At 39.0% G+C, this 17,289-nt stretch overlaps 1 protein-coding gene across 1 annotated transcript in view; it reads right to left on the bottom strand.

Moving 5' to 3' along the window:
• Nucleotides 1-2,053: 2,053 nt before the first annotated feature.
• Nucleotides 2,054-17,289, bottom strand: part of LOC135253813 (cytochrome c oxidase assembly factor 7) — a 123,989-nt gene continuing 108,753 nt past the window's right edge. The window contains exon 4 of the transcript XR_010329690.1: nt 2,054-2,064. The gene's annotated coding sequence lies outside the window, so the exon portion shown is untranslated. The remainder of the gene's footprint in view (nt 2,065-17,289) is intronic.

Consider the following 17,289-nt stretch of genomic DNA (forward strand, 5'->3'; position numbering starts at 1 on the left):
GCACATGTTGACATTGCTGTTGAGGAGTTCAATGTAAACATTACATTGCTGATGCTGGCAATAGCAGGAAATGATTGATGATGAAATATGTTCTTGCCAGATCCTTTCAGTGCAGCAGTTTTTTTACCCAGGTCAGTGTTTACAGCATCTTGTATCATGCCACTTGGAAATCCCCTGTCTGGTTCAACAGCACTGATAAGGACAGATTTGGAATAAGCCCAAAGATGTTCTGTTAAACAGGTTTCAGGTGATCAAGGAAATTCAGCACTGAATGTTTGGACCTGAGAGCAATGAAGTAAAACTACCGCTGCAGTTTCTGAGGAAACTGTTGTGCGCTTGCAGCTTGCACAAGTTTAATCTAACTGAACAGACAACGAATGTTACAGACATTAACAATCTGTTCCATGGGTTGGTTTTCAGTGATAGTTGACTTGGGTAATATTGGGTAGCATTGCTTTGGAATACATCTTATTTAATTTTTATGAGGCAAGATAGCCTATATTGTTTGTAGTACCGTAACTTGGCGTCATTTTGATATCAATACTTTTAATGGCAGCACCATGACATAGCTATGCAATGGGTGAAATATCATTAGCAAACCTGTCCGTGGTTTTAAAGAAGAACACAGGCCAGTAAGCACAGAAGAGTTCTCGTTGAATCCATATGGCTTTGCAATATTGTAGCCGGTTAATAACTGAAGGTGCAGACGGTACGTCATAATGCAGTGTATACGTTCAGTGAATGGCTGGTAGATATGGTGCAATTGAGAAGTAGTAGACAATTATTAGTGAGGGTAAAAGCAGATTAAAGAAACGTGTTCCTAGCTGGGCTTGAACCTAGGACCCCATATTCCCAAGACTGTGACCTTACCCACTAGGCCACAGGCAGATTAGCTGTTCAAACTGGCCATGTTTCAGAATAAAAAGGTATGGGTATTTTGCATGTGTATGCAAGTTTTTGATTGGGTCGTGTAGGTGAGTATTTGGCTGGTGTCGGTAAAATGTCCAATGGGGAGACATGTTGTTAGTGGGATAGGCGGCAGGAAAAATATGAAGAAGAAGGAGAAGAAGAAGAAGGAGAAAACGCAAAATCCCCTTAGTTTGGGGCTTTATTGTGTGGACATGTGAAGTTGTTTATGAATTCTGTCTGTTGAAATGGGGTGAGAACGTTCAGAATTTAATGTTTTTAAGGGCTGAGTGTCTGTGGCTGTTGTGGTTATTTCTGTGGGGAACCCTGAAAAGTGCCAAACTCTCAGTGCTGTATAGGTATGGGGCATGCCCCCGCCAAGGCGTAACTTGGCGGGATGGCATACCTGCCATCCCAATGGTTGGCTTTACTTTCCTTTTCGTCGACCAGAGGCGTGTCTAGGGGGGCCTGTGGTACCACGTGCCATGTAATGTATGTAATTAATGTAAAAATTAATTTGCAAATCTGCTGTAAATAGTACACTGCACCTTTATTTTGCTTGGATGGGCAAAGGGACTCCTGACTGAGGAGTTAATTTGTGATTTCATATGAAAATGGCCTCAGACTTTCTCTTAGGAAATTCCCTGTTCTCATGTAATCATAACTGGTAATGCCCCATAGTCTAAATCTACTGTACATATATATCACTATTAAAATTAGGTCACAATGTAGGCCTAATCCTCAAGATGTGGGGAATTCTCATTGTGGTATTTTGCCATGTCTCATGAGTGTTGCTACAACAGACTCAATTCTGAGTAATTCATAGTAAGCTGTTGCACATGGATGAAGTGAATTTTCATGATCAAACCATGGCTGATGAGGCACCTTTAACTCCAGTGTCAGACTCTAAAATAAGACCGCCAATCACACCAAAGTCTACTCCTGGGACACGTAAATCAACATCCATCTTTGGTCTTGGAAGTGGCATTACTGACAGTGATTTCCAAATAGCTGGCTCACGTCTTCCAACAAGTAGACAAGTTCTACGCCGTATGATGTTCCACCAAAAAAAGGGTAACACTACAAATGAAACAAAATGAGATTTTGGGAAAATAGTGTTTTCCAAAGTTACTCCATTTTATGGCAAGGTGAACATCCCTGGATCTTGAAGACCGACAGTTTCTGCAGTCTATGGAAACACTGTAAAGCTACAATTTTTGGTGCTGTGACATGGTGTTGGCTGAAAAAATGAAACCCAAAGAAGCACGGGTGCATGTGCTGGGAGCAAGAGACTCAAGGCAGCTCACAAGGACATGATGGCTGCAGCTTCTACTAGCTTCAAGAGCTTCAGTGACGGTGAAGACACCAGTGAAAACGATGGACATAAGTGATACTGAGTGTGCAACAACATCTGCACCCTATGAGTGGAGTTTAAAATGTAGTGAACGTCATAAACTGTCGTTTAAAGAGGTGTGTAATCTAAATTTGTACACTATGGTCAAGAACAATTTCAGGTTATGCAAATTATGCTATATATGATGTATCCAGGTCCATAGGCAAGCTCTTTGGGTTTGAGGGCCATGGGGGGGGGGGGGGGGGGGCAGGCAGGCCTCCAAAAAGTGGACCTTTTTCAGATGACAAATGCCCAGATTGATCTCAGCAAAAACATGTTTAATAAATGTTATTTGTGCATACAAAGCACTTTAATTCATGAATTCAAACTTGCTAAATCTAGGCCTGCCATTAAAAGTATTGCTATCAAAATGAGGCCAAGTTACAACAAACAATATTGGCCATGCACGAATTAATCGAGCTGTATTCCAAAGCAATGCTACATTTGTCTCAGTAACACAGCAAAATGAAAAATAATGAAAAGGGTGAAAACATTTTGGAGGCACTTTGTTTATTGCTCCCATGGCAGGTCACCTTTAGGCAGGCAATTAGGCAGATTGCATCATTTTGAAAAGGCAGTTGTATTTTTACCAATGGTGACACAGCGATGTTAAACTGGAACGGCTAGAATTTTTCCATCCCATAACTGTATGATAATTCCATAATGGAAAAAAAAAACTCCCTAGAAACTGGTTTTCCTATATTTCAGGTTCTGGTGGGTATTCCCGTCTGCTACCTTTTCATTTGTTGTTGCATCTTGTTTTAGTGCTTACTGCCAGGTCTATCTAAAATATCTGAGGCAATACCAAAGCACAGACCGTTGTCTTTCCATTACCATGTCAATCAAGGAAACTCCCATTTGAGAATGAGTCTTTAACCTCTTGAAGTACAGTCATTTTATATGAGGGTGCTATTTGGGACTAGTTGGGTTTTCATCCTCAAAAAATGTAATTCAGCAGCTAATACATTATCATTTTGTAAGTAGTGCCTGTGTGAATTCTGTTGTTGCTGCAAATTAAAATTCTCTGATGAAATAATTTTGTAACTCGCTAAAATGTAAAATCATAAGAAGAATTTTGTTTTAATAATTGAAAATGCTCTCAGTGCCCTCCATAATGTTTGGGACCAAGACATATTTTTTTGTTGATTTACTCTGTCCTCCCCAGTTTTACATTTGCACTCAAACAATTCACATGTGGTTAAAATCCTGATTCTCAGCTTTTATCAAAGGATATTATCACACGCCAGCGTGACACCCCTGGGAGAGAGATGCAGCAGTGCTGGGGAACACCACTGGTTGCCACATGGAGAGAGAGAGAGCGCACCCACACAAACATGAAATCCAATAAACCGCCAAACTAAAACAACAAGCTAAAATAACAAAGACAAAAATAACCAAATCTACAAAACAACTTTTCAGCCGTTTCTGTTCTGGAACGTTCTGCTCAATCCTGCGTTGTGTTTCCCGGTCACAGACGCCCACTGGGAAGAAAGCACACTATAAATACCTGGATTAATTATTGATGCACTCCAGGTGCATGTGCCAACTTAACCCTTAGGTGTGGCGTAGTCCTCCAATTGCCCTGAACCTCTCCCACAAACCGAGCCTTGCCACAGATATTTTTATACATTACAGAACTTTTTTATACATAGCCCCCAGTTTCAGAGCACAATAATGTTTAGGACAAATGGCTTCACTGATATTTCTAGTTAGTCAGGTGTGTTCCATTGTTTCCTTAGTGCAGGGATAAGAGAGGCTTTTGTTTGCCTTTGAAATCTATTACAGACATTTGTCAACATGAGGACCAGAGTTAGGCCAATGAAAGTCAAGGAAGCCATTATGAGTCTAAGAAAAAAGAAAAAACAGTCAGATATACACTACATGGCCAAAAGTATGTGGACACCTGACATTTCATCCAAAATTATGGACATTAATAAGGTGTTAGTCCAAACTTTGTTGCTATAACAACCTCCACTCTTCTGGGAAGGCTTTATACTAGATTTTAGAGCATTGCTGCAGGGATTTGCTTCCATTCAGCCAGAAGAGCATTAGTGAGGTTGGACACTAATTGGGCAATTAGGCCTGGCTTGCAGTTGGCTTTCCAATTGATCACAAAGGTTGGATGGGGTTGAGGTCAGGGTTCTGTGCCGGCCGGTCAAGTTCTTCCACACCGATCTCGGCAAAACCATTTCTACATGGACCTTGCTGTGTGCCCGGAGGCATTGTCATGCTGGAACAGAAACGGGCCTTCCCCAAACTGCTGCCACAAAGTTAGAAGCGCAGAATTGCCTAGAATGTCATTTAATTAAGATTTCCCTCCAGTGGAACTAAGCGACCAAGCCCCAGACCAAGGGGTGTCCAGATACTTTTGGTCATGTAGTGTATAAGCCAAGCCTTAGGCTAAACCAAAATCAACTGTTTGGAACATCATTAAGAAGAAAGAGAGCACTGGTGAGCTCAGTAATCACAAAAGGCCTGGTAGGCCAAAGAACACCTCTACAGCTGATGACTCTTCAGGAGGCAGGCATGAATGTGTCAGTGACTACAGTCTGCAGAAGACTTCACAAACAGAACTACAGAGGCTACACTGCAAGATCTGAACCACTAGTAATCATCTGCAGAAGAGAAAACTAGCCCCCAAAACAAGTAGGAGATGAAGATGGCTGCAGTACAGGCTTGGCAGAGCATCGCCAGAGAGGATACTGAGCACCTGGTGTTGTCTATGTCACAGATTTCAAGCAGTCATTGCATGCAATGGATATGTGGCAAAGTACTAAACATGACTACTTTAATTTGCATAACATTATTATGCCACAAATATGGTGCTGCCCTGAAATGGGGGAGGTGTTATGTTTAAGAAGTGCTGTAATTTCTACATGGTGAAACCTAAGCATATAAAAAAATACCCTTAAAAGCTGACAAGGTGCAATCTAGTACTGACTATCATGGCAGACAGAGACCAGAGCTATTTATTTAACATTTTAAATAGGACGTTTATTCCCCAGAAAAAAAAGAACCAAAAAGAACCACATGCGCATTCTTATTAAAAGCATATCCATGTATGCACACTCACAGTGTACGTATATGCATGTATACATAGAATTTATATAGAAATACTAATACATTCAGGGTTACACTTCAAAAAAATGTACAGATATGCCAACATTTTTTTTTTTTGAGGAGACCTCCATTTGTACCTGGTGTGCTGCAATGTGCAGAATGTTCATAAGTGCAAGTCCACACATTCCTAACATCATAAATAATAAATTATACGAGACTCCTCCAGCTCCCAGGTTCTTGTGGGTATGTGAGCCACTGGAGTCGCAGGTAATGTGGCAAAGGTGAGGCGAGGCTTCTTCAGGAAAATACAATGCCTGGGTGCAGAGAGGATGGGGCAGGCACCTTTCTCGCTCTCAGGAGTCCCACACAACTTGTATGATGGTCCTCAGGATGAACAAATACTTCCTTTCACATCATATGCCCAACAACTAACTCAGTGAGTTTAAGGAGTGTAAGCTTCTTCCCCACCCCACCATTCTCATCTAACCAAAGCTGAATTTATTTATGACTGCCCCTCAGCAGTTCTGCATCAGGAAGAGAACCAGCCTTACTATGGTGTGTGTGCACGTGTGTGTGTGTCCTTGTGTGTGCGCGCGTGTGCTCTTGCGCGCACGCTTGTGTGTGTGTGCGCGCGCGTGTGTGTGTGCGCATTGTTTATGCATGTGTGAATGCATGTCAGCTCCGACCCCTTGTATTCTCCATATAACACTGTATTCCAGACCTCTCCCTATACTCAGCTGATAAAGTGCACAAAGTCCCTGAGCCAAAGGCAACAAATAAGCTTCTGTCCAAGATATTCAAGTCATCAAAAATGTGTATCAATAATTCTATGACAAATGTACTGTCATGAATCTGAAGACTAAGTGCTTCTAATTAACTACACCATATACACGCTCATGTATAAAAGCACGTATCCGGTTAGCCAAACAGTCAAATAGCTAAGAGAAAAAAACTAATTTTTGTGATTTTAGATTGCTGAATGTTATGTGATTGTTATTTATCAGGTAAAACATCTTTAATGTGTTCTTCCGAAAAGGTATAATTGTGGACCTATTTACAAAGTAGCTGGAGTGGAAGTGGCCAAAAAGAAAGAAATATTGTAAAAAGTTACTACTTTATACAACAGTTACATACAAGCACACATACACATACGTGCACTTACACACACATACACACACATACAGTCACATACACATACACACAGAAATAAAAAATAATAATAATGATATATCAGGAAAGCTAAAACACTATCCCAGATATCTGGAGAAGATTCATGTTCTTTGTAAGCTTGGTCTAGTTTGTTGGTTGCTGACCGAGTCAGGTGTGTTTAAAACATTGCTCCCCCAGCAAATAGTGGAAACCCAGGCGGAGATATCTGAGTTTTAGGTTTTCACTGGTGAACCTGAGCGAAACATTGTCATATTTGGTGAAGGAAATCATCTTATGGTCCCTTTGGGAATTTTCACCATCACAGTCATCCTGGGAGCGGAGTTGAATGATAGTCTGGTTAATACCAGGCCACTCCAGGATGAGGCTGCCGTTGAGCTCCTGGTTTTCCATGTACACAGAACAGGCAGACACGTGGACTACATAGGGCCCGCTGCACTGGAACGAGACCGTGGTGTTCCCTTTTCCAAGGTCCATCTTGTGCTTCCAGTGTACCCTGAACTTCAGCTTTTCCATTTGCTGCCTCACCTCTGCGCAGAAAGGCACATCGCAAGGTCACAGACAAGCAGGCAAACAAACAAAATCCAGAACTTACTCGTGTAAATGCTAAATAAGACCTGAAATCCCACAAAGACATGAGAAATTATAACCTGAATAACAAATGTATGTACTGTACAGATAAATCCATAAATAAATACACTGTTTTCTTGTCATTTGGCTGCAGGAATGCATAAAGCCAGTATGCTTAACAGGTTATTGCATTTATATGTAAAATAATACTTACCTCCCATTACTTCCAGGTATATACCAATATCCTTTCCCTGACAAAACAGAGCAAAAAAGAACATAAAATGTTACCAAAATCAACAAATAAATATTCAATTAACTGAAATATGTATGGTAATATTATATCACATCTTCATTCAAAATTGCTAAATTCATACATGAATACCTATAACTCCGGGCCTGTGACATAAAACAAACTTATATATTTATATATTGATATATTTATATATTGATAATACTGAATAAAATTGGAAATGTTTCTCTTTTAGTTACATTTACAAATGCTTTTTGTATGCTTTTTACAAAGTCCACAATGCTGAAATAATGAACATAATAGCAGTACACTAATATTTTTTTTATATGCACAAGACATTTCTTTCTCACTAGTTGAACAGTGTGTTGCTCAATGTGAATATGAATGATCACATCATTCAAGAGCCCACAACGACAGACAGAGCAATAGATGTATTAGATGATTTTCATGAATAAGAACAAGAGGTGTTTGACATTGACACTATCAACAGCATCTGAGGGTATTAGAGTGTCTAATCAATAAAAGCTTGAAGAAGTGTATATGGAGTGTTACTGACAAGATAGTGGGGAAAAAAGAGTTAAAGCAGTTATGATTTTTTTCTGCATTGGAAGGGACCCCCTCACTTGCTAATGTAATTGTCACAGAACACAAGATGGAGGAAAAAATCTCAACACTCACCCGATTTAATTTCCATTCCTGCAAAGTGAGACACAGTTAGAAATTGGGCAAAATAAAAGCAACTCAATGGCAAGCTTTTTAGCCTGCTATAGTAGTGAACATGATGGAAGGGACCCCCTCACTTGCTAATGTAATTGTCACTGAAACAGAACACAAGATGGAGGAAAAAAACTCAACACTCACCCGATTTAATTTCCATTCCTGCAAAGTGAGACATAGTTAGAAATTGGGCAAAATAAAAGCAACTCAATGGCAAGCTTTTTAGCCTGCTATAGTAGTGACCAGATTGGCCATCAAAAAAAAGAGTAAATCAGTGATGTTCTATGATTTGTATATTAGACTATACCTACACCCTGGAAAGTGTTCTTGATCTGTTCGACACTTGAAAGCGTTTTTTCTGTGATCCACTACAGTGGTCTTCCATGGACTACCAGGATGTTTGGTATTGCTGAGCTCACCCAGGCATTCTTTCTTTATAACCAGTTGATTTTGACGCACCTATTGGCTATGTCTCTGTTGTATTCAGATTTTTTCAAACATGTGATCGTCTTCTTTACTGGCATTGGCACTTATTTAGTCCTCAAAATGCACATTCTGTCAACTCTAGACTTTTTGGTAGCTTTCTTGAGCGCAAGCTAATAATGCAAAGACACACACCTGCCCAAGAAACAGTGGAGCAGCAAACTGTCCAGTTACTTTTGCTGCCTTAAAATGGGGGGACTATGTATAAACAGGGCTACAGAGATCAGCTGATATGGATGTAAATATACTAAACTTAACGCTGATGGTTTGCTCTTTACCCTCATAGTCATTGTTTTTTTCACATCCAATCCAGTGGAGCACAAAGCCTAAATAAATAAATAAATAAATTGTGTCACTGTCCCAATACTTTTGCATTTAACCTATGGACATTTCATACATTTCAGATGCACATATTACAGACCCTTAAGTAATAACAGAAATAAGAATGAATATTGGTTAGCAAAAAGAGTTGTAAGCAGACACATCCACCTTTGTGTTAAAGGCCTATTGTATTTTAACCTATTTCACTGCCCTATCTATAAAATAAAACTGCATTAGTCTACCACACCATGCTCTTCTGGAAGGCAAAGTCATAAACAGCCCTGTTGACCTTTGTGGTGACAGTAAGCTGACTAACCTATTCTAACTTTTGCTTCTTCCATATATTACTCATGCTACCAAAATTGCAGATACCACAGCTGCCTCTGCATATTACTGTAAATATCTCCTCTCAAACGTAAAGCATTTTTTTAAATGATAAAATTAGAATATAAGATTTTACATTGCACATCAATTTACAAACTAATTTGTATGGTTACTTTTTCATATATTTCTTTCTTAAAATTTTATAGGTCAGTGGTTGGATGTACAGCACCACCTAGTGGTCAGCACTTCATCCATGCGTCTCCGTGATATTTCTCAAATGAGTTTTCAGATTTCAGTGGCAATGGCATCCAGTTTGCAGCCCAAAAAAAAAAATGACTCGAAAGAATCTTTACAAAATAAAATCTTTATAAGAGCTGAGAAAACATGTATTTTGGCATTTTACAATTACACTAAGAGCTACCATATGTAGAACAGAAAACATTACCTAAAAGCCAACTTAAATAGGTGAGATTTTGGTAGGGTAATATAAAAACAGAATGATGCTTGTTTGTGTATTCAGTCTAATTAGGGTGTGCCAAATTAGGGTTGAAATGAAAAGGCTTATAGATATTGCTCTTGCCTGTTGATAGGCAAGACCAGAGCAAATTAATCTTAACACTTTGATTTGTAAATGCATCACTCCTAAAGCAGGTGTGTTAAAAATAACACATAACTTGTCATTTTAACACACTTCCACATCTCGTAAAGGGCAACGCATTTTTTATTACTTTCAACACAGTCTGTGTTAAAAAAACGTCACACTTTGTAACGCACGGATTGTATATTTGTAAAACAAAAACTTTAGTAACTTTAACACAAAATGTGTTGGACGCAACACAAAGTAGTGACGAAGAAAGTGCGTTGGATATTAAGGCATCCTTTTTGAAAGCTTTTGCAAAGTAGCCTATATAATCTGTCCACCGTGCGATAGATCGGCGACGTGTCCAGGGTGTATTTCTGCCTCTCGTCCAATGCATGCTTGGATTGGCCCCAGCACCCCCGCGACCGTTGACCAGGAATAACCAGGTTCGACTTAATCTGTTCATTAGTGCACCGTTGTCGGTTGCTCAGTGGGTTACTTCTTGTTTCACAAGAGCAGCCTCGGGTATTTAGGCACACCATTGCAAAATCAATTAACAACAAAAAAGAATCGACCGGCATGAAGAACAGATGTAGGCGATATTACTTTAATATTATTTTATATGTTTTATATACTTTATTCCGTTTACCATGGGTAGGGTTCAGGTATTCATAACACCAATGTGCGCAATGACTGAATTTTCTCAGCGGGTGTAGCCAACAGTACAGGTGTATTCCTCGCATATTAGAAATATTGCTGTTGTCAAATTTTACATATGTTATCCTGTAACAATGAGGCTATATATAGCCCATATATTTGAATGTATAGTAATGGGCGCGTGCAAAGACTACTCACAACAGATTGGACGGTCCCCAGGCTGTAAGAGCTGATGGCGAGGCACAGGGTTGTTAGTAAACTCTGTATGATACATGCAGCTGCAAGCCTGCTGATTCTATAATTCCGGCTCTTTCTGGGTGGTATCACTGCGTCGCGTTGTTTCTCGGCGTCAACATCGTGTACGTCCATCGTGTCACTCGCCCACCAAGAGCCCTGCGGGTTTTTATGTCCGATCGCACGAATGGGAGGAGTGGACTAAAAGAAATTTCCCTCATCCGAGAGCGGAGGTTGCATGATCATTTCAGTTTCAAAATTAATCAAAAGTGGATGGCGTCCAAGTGGACATGTTTTACATATTGACTTGCTAGCCTACAGGTATATAGTAGTTCATTATTTTTTTTAAAAACATACAATAATCACATAGCGGTTTTGCAGCCAACAGTATAGGCTCCGTGTAATAATCATCTGACTAGAAGCAATTGTATGCTGCCCTGTGTGAAATAAGCATCACTGCTATGCGTTGTTACGAGTGCGGGAAGACAGTGGAAACTGCTCTTAAACATCGCCCACACAAGACCTTTCGTATAGCCTGGAACGCACCGATCGTCTCAAGTGATAGAATAAGGTTTTCCGTTTATCACGTTGAAAACAAGGTTTTATACGCTATTTACACTTGATGTTCTAAATAAGTCAATTAAAGTATAAATAGATGTATATTGTGTTTCTTTTCGTTTAATCATATACAGGCCATATATTCTTCCTTTTAAATATATGCCAGTAAGAAGCGATTTAAAAAAAACTATCTTTACAAACAGGAATTAAGCATTCTGTTATATGGCACGTGGAAAGAAAAGTAAATTGTTGAATTAAATATACATTTAGAAAATGGGTGAAACATCGTTCCCTTCCAATCACAAGTCTTCTTTAAAGAAAGATGCAATTTTGGGAGGAAGTTGGATTTTGAAGACGCGCTGTTACTTCACAAACAATCATTATACTATACACAGATGAGTGTAGCCTACATGCAAGTCATATCTGAACTAGCGACTATCACGGTGCATCCCCGGATTTATGCGGTTGGAAATTACATGAAAGTGATATATTATTATTATTATTATTATTATTATTATTATTATTATTAATAATAATAATAATAATAATAATAATAATAAAGGTGAGGATTCATTGAAATATGTTTAATTTTCCGAACCCAGCAGTTTTAACCGTTAAGATTCTCGTTGACGTCCGGCACTCTGAATACCGAACACAAGTGCATCCATCAACAATTAAACCACCTCACTTACGAGACATGTTAAATATTTTTATTTGAGTTAATTTGGTAATTATTATGAAATATATGAATTATCAATCAAATTGCCGCATTCGTTGATAGGCAGAGTAAACTGTTCAACCTTTATCAAAATGTACAACTCACAACCAGGTGAAAATTAAGAAATTTATCAAGTTACAACAAATATTCACGTCTAATCTAAATACGATAATCTATAGCACTTCAAGTCACTTTTATTACTGAAATTAATAATTTATGAATTGTATTTTATTATTCTTTTTTCTTTCACCATATTTAAATTTTTTGGCTGGACCGCAACAGCGGGCCAGCCCTACAAACGCGAATGTCTGTGACTGAGTGAGTGACTGAGTGAGTGATGAAGTTACATCATTGGTCGGCCGGATCACGTGTGTTAGGTCGAGCCATATACTAGGTTTTAACCTGGTCTTGTTAATCATAATGTTCCCTAAACCTTACTGTTATTTATCTTCATTGCTTTCAAATGGTATAGCCTACTATATTCAACCAATGCTATTAAAACTTGCCATCTGGAGACCTCGAGCCTGTATCATGAAGCAGGATTACTGAGTTACAATAGATGGATAACTACACCAAATAAAACCCAGAACAGCTATTTTTACTTCAGTACATGTTCAGTGCAGTCATCCAAGTTGATAAATCAATGACCACTTAACGACAGTTGAAATCAATGTCCTCCCAGTGTCATCTGTTGAATTCAGAATGGCTACTAGAAATGAACTTGTGATAGTTGCATTTTTTTTTTTACATTTATTATGCTATATTTTAGTTTTTTAACCAGTGGGAAGTAGCCTGCACACACAAAATGTCTAGTTAACTGAGTAAAGAACTAGAGTAAAGAACTATTTGTTTTCCTAACACATGGAGAGGAAGGAAACATGGATGTCATTGCAATTTATCCAAATACACACACAAAACAATGGATCAACATGTGCGATACAAAAAGAAAAAACTATGGTAAAATTCAGGCACATAGTTTAAACCTCAAGTTTTCATTTAGATTTTTATGCGGCCCCTGCTGAAAGCTATTTCATTTATTGTGAAACATGCAGTTGACATAACTGCATAAATAATTGATTATCCAGGGGATTGCACTAGTCTAGTGCCTATGGGGGACCCCATGAGGAAATGAAGCGTGATGCAAATTTAAATCCCTGAAGTTTCGCGTGGCCCTAATGATACCATTACAAATGACACAGTAACACCATTGCGATATACAGTACATGCATTATAACATGCATGTTAATCACAGTGTTATAAAACAGTCAGTAGTGTTTCATGCTGCTTGTGGGATTTGTAAATATAAAGGCTCAGAGGTTGTCAAAAAAGATGAGAGGTAACATTCTGTTTGGCAGTTGTGGGCTAACAGTAAACACTGGTGTGTGCTTGAAAATTGCATTCTGGGACTAGTCTCTTAACTAGGACGAGAACACGAATCCACCCTCCGTTGGCTCATTTCCCTGACCTTTACGTTGGCTTGTTTTAGTAGCGAAAATGTAGAGAAAGCCATAGAGTCATTCCTGGCATGACACAAATAATGAAACTTCATTTCACTGATTGGTCAAAATAGAAAATAGTGACAGCCAGAGATGATAAATATCTAGAGTTTGAAAAGTTTGCCACCATTTACCAGTGCCAGATTATGATTTCTCTAAAATTTTGTCATTGTACCACTTTCTTATTTCCACCTCTTTACAAGTTGGATAAGGATGTTCAAACAAATTATTATTAGCACAGCATTGCTAGTAAACAAGGGCATCTATTCTTACGATGCAGTAATTAAGTTACGGAAGCGTTATAGGTAAGGTCAATATTACTTCTCTATAGAGAGCAGTAATATTCACCTTATATTTTTTTTTTCATGATTGCAACCTATAATTAGGATGTTCCTTAAATGCGTGTGTAACAATAGCCCACTTTACTTATTTTAGATAGTGGATTACGCCACTCCCAGGAAGGTGAGAGACTTTTAAATTGTACTTCAGTGACCAGGGTACATGCAGGACATGAACACAGAGGTAGGCAGTAACAATCTTTATTGTACAATGAATTGGAAACAGTAACAGTAACCAAACTCTTCAGCAATCAGAAGAGTTTGGGAAGATACACACTATAAACCCCACACCCCTACAGGGCACTTTAACCTGCTACCAGTGATCATTTTATATGGACATAGCCGAGCCCTCCCCCAAAGGAACGAAAATAATAAAAGTACATCAATACTGTTCCAAGGCAGGGTATTACAAGGATACAAACCACAGTAAAATAATTTCGTTACAATATAAAACCAACGATAAATTAAAACATTAACAGGTGCACCGTATCCGCACAGGGTGGCTAGGACCGGGAAATGCAATAACATACACGGCCAAGGTGGCTAACGCCAAGGCGAACTACTGCGATAATTAATGTTATACATGCCAGAATGCATCATACTTTAAAATTATAGTCAGGCTTTACGTACGGCCAAACAGTCAAACCAGTTTCCCGCAACATACGATACCAAAGAGTGCGGTCTTTTGCCGTTCCCTGCTTGGTCGCCCTGGAGAGATCGCTCTCGTATGACTGCAAAACTTCCTTCTTAAAGGACACCAAGACGGCTCTCCACTCCCCTTGTAATTGGCCTGATAGGTAGAGACTGGGTATCGGACCCACAGCTCTTCCGGGACATGAAACAGAAAATGATCAATTCACCAATCAAGGGAAAACATCAACCCATCAATCAATCAGTCAATCAATGCGGGGGGAGTGTGGTGGAAATTACACCACCACACAAATCTTTCACCATTTGAAATTCTTACCCATGGAGACAACACTCCTTAGGCCAAGGGGCAGAGGAATTGAACCAGCAAATGTTAGACTACTGTGTGCAACTGACAAAGATTCTGTTTTCAGTCTTTCCAACTGCGGACCCGAAAAACTCCCTTTCTCAGGGAATCCCAGCGAAACCCATTCCGGCATTTGAAGCAACACCCCTGGTCCAAATTTATCATTCATTATTTTTACCGGAACTTCCAGGACCGCCTTTGCACCAAACTCATGCTTAGATGTGCGCAAACCCAGGTTTACTCAAACTCTTTCAGGATACTCTTTCAGTCTTTTTTTCCCGATGTTTTATCACAGGTTTCAATTATTTTATACACTAAGCAAATTATCACTCGTACAATAACCAGCTTCAGCAACCAGCTTTACATCTTCACTCTCTGGACCATTTGACCTTGGTTTTATGCTCAGTGTTGTGCAGGCTGTCTAGAACATAATGATTTGTGCAGGTGCAGCACAGGAACTCAGGTCGATTAATCTATAAAAAATGAGTTTATATTAAGAAATGTAATATATTGATATATAATAACAAGTTAGTCTCGACCATGTGACCTGCAGGGATTTAAACTTGTATTTCAATGGTTAGCCTCAAGCATCCCTGTAGGCACTCCAACAGCACAGCTGAGTGACTATTCATACAACTGAGTTTCTAAACGAGACTTTTATAAACAATCAGTTGATCTACTATGAGGAGAGACAGGAAGGAAAGTGAATATGGATGGGAGTTTAAATGTTAAGGAAAGCATATCACTCCTTATTACAAAAAATAAATAAAACGAAATTGTGCAGGTTTAATGTTATATAACTGCTCTCATTTTTAATATGTCCATTTCCTAGTGCTTCTAACAAAATATGTAACATGTCCCTGTACAACATTCAAAAATCCTGCAGCATGGCCACGGTAGTAGCTAATTGAACCAAATCGAACACGTGTCACTTGTAAATATCGCTGTCAATCATCATCTGTGCTTAATTAGTGGCAATTACTTGATCGACTTAGATTATTGAGGTGGTGCAAATGGGACAATTGTTTGAGAAGGGGCTTGACAAAGAGGCTATCCCAACCTCTAGCTGACAGAGGACTAACATAACGTAAGAAAACAAGGGCAGACAAACTGGGGGCCTTATTTCACTGTAGGAATAAAAACCTTTTCAGCATAAATGTCTTCTTTCCGATGCCAAACCCACAGCCACAGCAGGTGTCCTATGTCAAAAATTTTCAATTTTGGTCTCACCTGACCACAGCACCTGACTCCAATCAAAGTTCCAATGCTGAACATGTGGATGCTACGATAGAAGGCTGCTTAAGTAGGAACGAACATTGTATCGATAATTTACTTTTATGATTTCCTCTTATTTCCTGTATGTGCAGTAATTATTAGATACTGCTAAGTCTGTTTTTACCGCGTAGAGTAGTAGGAGTTCTACTGGGCACCACTGTATGGTTTCCAAGATGTTTCCGTCTGAGTCCTGGACTGATGATTCATGGGTCAAGCCAAAACCTTTGCAGTAAACCACCCCAGCTTCCACAGTTGCTGTAGTCCATATTTTATTATATAGGTCACATTCACCTGCAGCAAACTTTTCAGCTGCAATTTTCAAGATCATACACTGTATTCTGACCTTACAGCCTACAGCTCCACAGTACTACAAGAGAGAGATGATTGGAAAAAAGGTGCATCTTCGTGGAGGAAAAATTACCAAGTCATTCAAAATGTTACTAAACTTTGTCGTAGCAAGAGCTCCCCTTGGCTATGCCTGTAACCACCATGAGATTGATCATGTGATCAGCCAAGAACTACAGTATCGCAGTAAATTACATGTTCAGACAAGTACAGGACAAGACATGACATGTGCAGGCACCTATCTTGACAAATGTAATCGTAATATGAAGTCATCAGTCTTTGAGGTTACTGGGAATGCACCTACAGGGACTTTTTTTGGTCTGACTCCCTGTGCCCTGCAGGCACACATTATAAAAAAAAAAAAAAAATGCACAGAAACTAGGTTATCAATAGACACGGACCTTTTTAAAATGTATAAAGATGAACTGTCTAAATCCCTGACACCTGTGAGTATTAGAGAGCCCTATTAGAAATGTGTAATAAAACAATATGTACAGTAAAAAGATGCTGTATGAATTTATAATGTAAAGAATATTCAAAGAATATTATACAGACTATTGGCAGTACCCCATGCCTAAAGCACTGAGACTTATAATTACTGGTAAAACATGCCTGTGTTCTACACAGTAAAAGCCATTTGCAGCAAACTCCACACTACAATTTTCCTTTCCATCCCAGTGTTTTTGATCTGTGAACACTGCACAGCACTACTGAGGGTTACATGTGAAGATTTAGAATAGAGCACGGATCAAAGATCAGTGTTACTGAGAAGTACACGGGTATTTTGTAAAACGACCCTCACTGGGAAATTTCTAACTTATTTTATACTGTAAGTTAATATTTTCTTGAATTAGATTTTGACATTTTGTAAGTACAAATTCTGTACTGTGGATTTCCCCCCCT

This window comes from Anguilla rostrata, chromosome 4, assembly GCF_018555375.3.
Source record: "Anguilla rostrata isolate EN2019 chromosome 4, ASM1855537v3, whole genome shotgun sequence".
Taxonomy (NCBI): Eukaryota; Metazoa; Chordata; class Actinopteri; order Anguilliformes; family Anguillidae; genus Anguilla; species Anguilla rostrata.